Source organism: Ranitomeya variabilis, chromosome 3 (assembly GCF_051348905.1).
Source record: "Ranitomeya variabilis isolate aRanVar5 chromosome 3, aRanVar5.hap1, whole genome shotgun sequence".
NCBI lineage: Eukaryota > Metazoa > Chordata > Amphibia > Anura > Dendrobatidae > Ranitomeya > Ranitomeya variabilis.
The window spans coordinates 788,192,949-788,198,327 of record NC_135234.1 but is presented as its reverse complement, the minus strand read 5'-3'; positions in this window follow the sequence as shown (position 1 = coordinate 788,198,327).

Below are 5,379 nucleotides of genomic sequence, written 5' to 3'. Positions count from 1 at the left end.
CACAGTACCACTCCTCCTGTATATACACTGCACAGTACCCTCCACCTGTCCTGTATATATACACTGCACAGTACCATTCCTCCTGTCCTGTATATATACACTGCACAGTACCACTCCTCCTGTATATATACACTGCACAGTACCACTCCTCCTGTATATATACACTGCACAGTACCACTCCTCCTGTATATACACTGCACAGTACCCTCCACCTGTCCTGTATATATACACTGCACAGTACCATTCCTCCTGTCCTGTATATATACACTGCACAGTACCACTCCTCCTGTATATATACACTGCACAGTACCCTCCTCCTGTCCTGTATATATACACTGCACAGTACCACTCCTCCTGTATATACACTGCACAGTACCACTCCACCTGTCCTGTATATATACACTGCACAGTACCATTCCTCCTGTCCTGTATATATACACTGCACAGTACCACTCCTCCTGTATATATACACTGCACAGTACCACTCCTCCTGTATATACACTGCACAGTACCCTCCACCTGTCCTGTATATATACACTGCACAGTACCATTCCTCCTGCCAATCCTGTTCCTGTCCTGTTCTCGGATAGGCGACATTGGTCTTTGGGAGGGTTAATATTGGTTTATTATTTTCAGGAATACTATGGGAAAATAAAATATATATATATTGGAAAACACATTTAAATGGATTATACCAAGTAATCCCCTTTCCCGAGAACTTTGTAGTTGCTGGGGTCCGACCGCTGGGACCCCCATGATCTCGAGAACCGGCGCTCTAAAGAAGCGATCAATCGTGGGCACTGTGGCGACATTCACACATAGCTCTTCAAATAACGCCTTTAAGAGGAGCGTTGAAGGGCACAACACAGTATAGGAAAATCCACTGATCGGGTGTGGGGGGAGTGTTAAGGTACCGTCACACTCAGCGACGCTGCAGCGATATAGACAACGAGCCGATCGCTGCAGCGTCGCTGTTTAGGTCGCTGTAGAGACGTCAAACACAGCAGCTCCAGAACGATCCAGGAGCGATCCTGTGACGTAACGGCGACTCATTTATCGTTCTCACAGGTCGTTAGCTCCATGTAAAACATCGCTGACATCGTTGCTTTTGATGTCAAACATGACGATACACGCCGACCTGACGACCAAATAAAGTTCTGGACTTCTAGCTCCGACCAGCGATATCACAGCAGGATCCAGATCGCTGCTGCGTGTCAAACACGACGAGATCGCTATCCAGGACGCTGCAACGTCACGGATCGCTAGCGATATCGTTGTAAAGTTGCTGAGTGTGAAGGTACCTTTATAGTCTGTGGGCTGGTGGGGTTTGTGTGGCATTGCTCCTTTTTTGTCCCAGTCCGGCCCTGGACAGCTCTGCAGGGAGGCTGCCATACTTTGTACTGGTTTTACTCCCTGCATATTGTGGGGCAGCTGAAGGGTTCAGGTAGCAGTGTCATCGCCCTGTGTTGTTCTGTAGCCCACATCCCCACACTGACTATATACAGTGGGCAACTAAGGGGTAGACAGCAGTTCCTTATGAATAGTAGGGTCAGTGGGTAAATGTGTCTACCTGTTTTACAATGGTATGGCCCAAATGTGAGCTGAGGTAAAACATTGCCAGAAGCTAAGAGGGACCAAACTTTCTTCTCTCTAGCCTCTGACATGTCCATACACAGGCACTAATGCCCTCACACTTCTGCCAGTATGTACTGCCGTGTGTGTGGCAGTAGTTTTTCTAATAGTCTTATCACACCTGTCTGCCTTACTTCCTTGAGGAGGGACGGGAACCAAAGTTGACGTGTTCTAATATTGAAATCCCATTTCCCAGCTCTGGAAATTCACCACTTACGGTTGGCGGATTGGCAGTGATTGCATGGCTTAGAGGAGCACACTTCCATTTATAAGGGGTTGTCCCCGTCAGGCTGGGTTTACAGGAGGGATACCCTCCGCGAGGCTGGAGGTTGTGGTGCGTATACAGAATGTAAACTTCACTCTTGTGAACCCAGCCTACAACTAATTATGTAATGGTGCATGTATTACTAATGCAGATGACGTTTGCATGTGTCGCCATTTCTAATTCATCTATATATTTTACTATATTATACTGCTCTGTAGTAAGCTCCGTTCTGCGCCCATATGTCTGTAGTAAGCTCCGTTCTGCTCCCATATGTCTGTAGTAAGCTCCGTTCTGCTCCCATATCTCTGCAGTAAGCTCTGTTCTGCTCCTATATCTCTATAGGAAGCTCTGTTCTGCTCCAATATCTCTGTAGTAAGCTCGGTTCTGCTCCTATATCTCTATAGGAAGCTCTGTTCTGCTCCAATATCTCTGTAGTAAGCTCGGTTCTGCTCCCATATCTCTGTAGTAAGCTCGGTTCTGCTCCCATATCTCTGTAGTAAGCTCGGTTCTGCTCCCATATCTATGCAGCAAGCTCAGTTCTGTTCCCATATCTCTGTACCAGCCTGTTTTTAAAGCCTGTTATGTCTGCTGCTTTAATGCAATGGCCAAAAGTAAGCAGGGAAAAGGAGGGCCACCGCAACTCGAGGGCCACTGCCTTGTGATTGCCCCCCAGGCTGAAAAGTGCCAGCCAGCCCCTGGTCACCGGTGCCCGCAGCAGGCACAGAATCCCCACGTCCTCTCCCTGCTCCGCGCCCACGCCCACGTGCCTTACTCACTGCCTTCTTCATCTTGGTTGACTGATAAAGATAAGCAGAAAAGTACTAACGGCTTTGTGTGCTTATTCCTGAACAACTCCTAACAGGTATAAGAAACACTAATTTTCTAAAGTGTGGACTAGACTTTAATATGAGCTAATGTGGCCTACACAAATGTAAAGTGGTGTCACTGGTGTGTTTGGTGAACTTTATTATTTATTTATTTTGGGGGGGCTGAACTGACAACAGAGAGAGCTGCAGTCACACGGAGACCGTGCAGACAGCCGTAAACGGCGCTGCAAGGCCCAAAAACCCTCCTCTACGTTATCCTATGTAGTGTTTTTCCACAAGTTAGCTGGAGACGGGTGGAAAGACACTAATAGGAATTTTTTGAAAAAATGTGCAGCAGCCTGCACTACTTAAAACAAAAGGAAAATTGATTTTGCGGTATGACGCAGTGAAGAACCCTGAGCTGGAGACAACCAGGCTATGGCTGCTCACAGACTACAGGGCGAGCTGCAGTCACACGGAGACCGTGCAGACAGCCATAAACGGCGCTGCAAGACCCAAAAACCCTCCTCTACGTTATCCTATGTAGTGTTTTTCCACAAGTTAGCTGGAGACGGGTGGAAAGACACTAATAGGATTTTTTGGGAAAAATTAGCAGCAGACTACACTACTTGGAAAAAAAAAAAAAAAAGAACAGTATGAGGCAATGAACCACCCTCCCTGAACTGAATACAACCAGCTATGGATGGCCTATGTGGCTGCACTCAGACTAGAGAGTGGGCTGCACTCACACACACACACACACACACACACAGACCTTGCAGATCGCTGTGAAAACAGCGCTACAAGGCAAAAGCAAGGTGATTAGTAGGTGAACACAGCGGTTGCTAAATTAGCCTTTGAAAAGCACAAAGAAGCAAATCGCTATCTCTAAACTGTCCCTCAGTCAGCAAACAGCGTCCTGTCACTAACTGAATTCACAGCAGAGTGATCGCAAAATGGCGCCAGCGACTTTTAAACTGCATCATGACATCATTTCAGCAGCCAATCACAGCCTTGCCAGTAGTTTCAGGCCCTCCATGCTGAACAGGATGTGCCCACACTTGGAAGCAGTCTCATTGGCTGATTTCGTACAAAGTTGTGCAGTTTGAATCCTGGGAACTTCCGATTCCGGTATCCGATACGCGGCAAGTATCGGATCTCGGTATCGGAATTCCGATACCGCTAAGTATCGGCCGATACCCGATACTTGCGGTATCGGAATGCTCAACACTAGTCATGATCACAGCCGCAGTAGCCAAGCAACAGGGAAACACAAGAACGGAGGGACGGGAAGGGAAGGGAAGTGAATGTGAAATAGACAGAGTGTAATACCGCCCCTTACTATCAAGGATAGCGGAGCAGCGAAGGGGCCAAGGGAAAAGGGGGGGGGGAGTGCCCGTGCAGATCATATTTATGAGGAGCTGACTTTTACCTCAAGATCCAGCAATCAATCATAATGCTGGGAACAATAAAAAGAGGAGAGCACTTAAAAAACCTCATAAGAGAATTGTGTGTAGTGAATCATGGGGCATACGAGCAATGAAAATATATATTTATATATATAAAAATGTGGGATAGAAAGAATGAAAAAGGATATGCCCAACATGGAGACGATTAATTAGAGTTAAACCCAAAAAAGAGGGAATCAAAATCTGGATGTATATATCATGCATTGAGGTGCATAATGTTAAATAAGGTGCCACTAGTGCAACTTTAAAATAAATATATACAAAGAATGCTAATAGGATTATGAAGAAGTGTATAGATAGGTAAAATACAGGGTGCTATCCTAAAAGTTGAGGCTTTAGAAAGAAGTCTAAGGGGGTTCTGTTTGGCAAATAAAGTGACAATAGAGTGCCAAGACGATAAAGTGCAAGGATGAAAAATACCCACATATCAAGGGGATATCGAAAATCAGATATTATGTAAAAAATACTAATACCATTATATATAGATAAATAGTCCATATGCATCTAGCTGGAAGATCCCCATATCTTGTTTCCCATATAAAAAACTTCAAGAAAAAGGACCATCATTAACCGACCGCAGGAATGCGCCAGATATAAAAATTCAAGAAGTAAAAACCCAGATAGCATATAGGGTGCATAAAAGTTGTCCATATAGGGTTTACTGTAGTCCAAAGTTTGAATGTCCCGTTTCCCTGCCAGGGGGTTTCTTCAAGAAAAGGAAAGTCCAGAACCAAGCATCATGAACACGCCAGAAGTGAACACTCAAGATACCGCCTCTCCAAAGGATTGAAGAATCAAATAGTATTAGAAATGAAATACAATAAATTATTCTATATTACATAGGGTTAATAACTCGGATAATAGTAATATTAGTGGTTAAATTAAACATTATGCGGAAACAGTATCACATTACAGGAATGAGGCAAAACCATGGTTTTCATTAAGGCCAAAAGGTGTGATAGTATTTAGGCGATAAATCCATCTACTTTCCTGTTGTGCTAGTAACCTACTCAAGTCACCTCCTCGTATACCTAGCTCAATTTGATCTATAGCCTTAAAGATTTAACCCCTAGGTTGGGAATTGTGCTATATTTTGAAATGACAAGGTAAGGTTTTGAGTGTTGAGATATCTTCTATGGTCTTAGATTTTTCTATATCTCTAATGTGTTCTCTCACTCTGATTTTAAATTCCCTTGTTGTCAAGCCC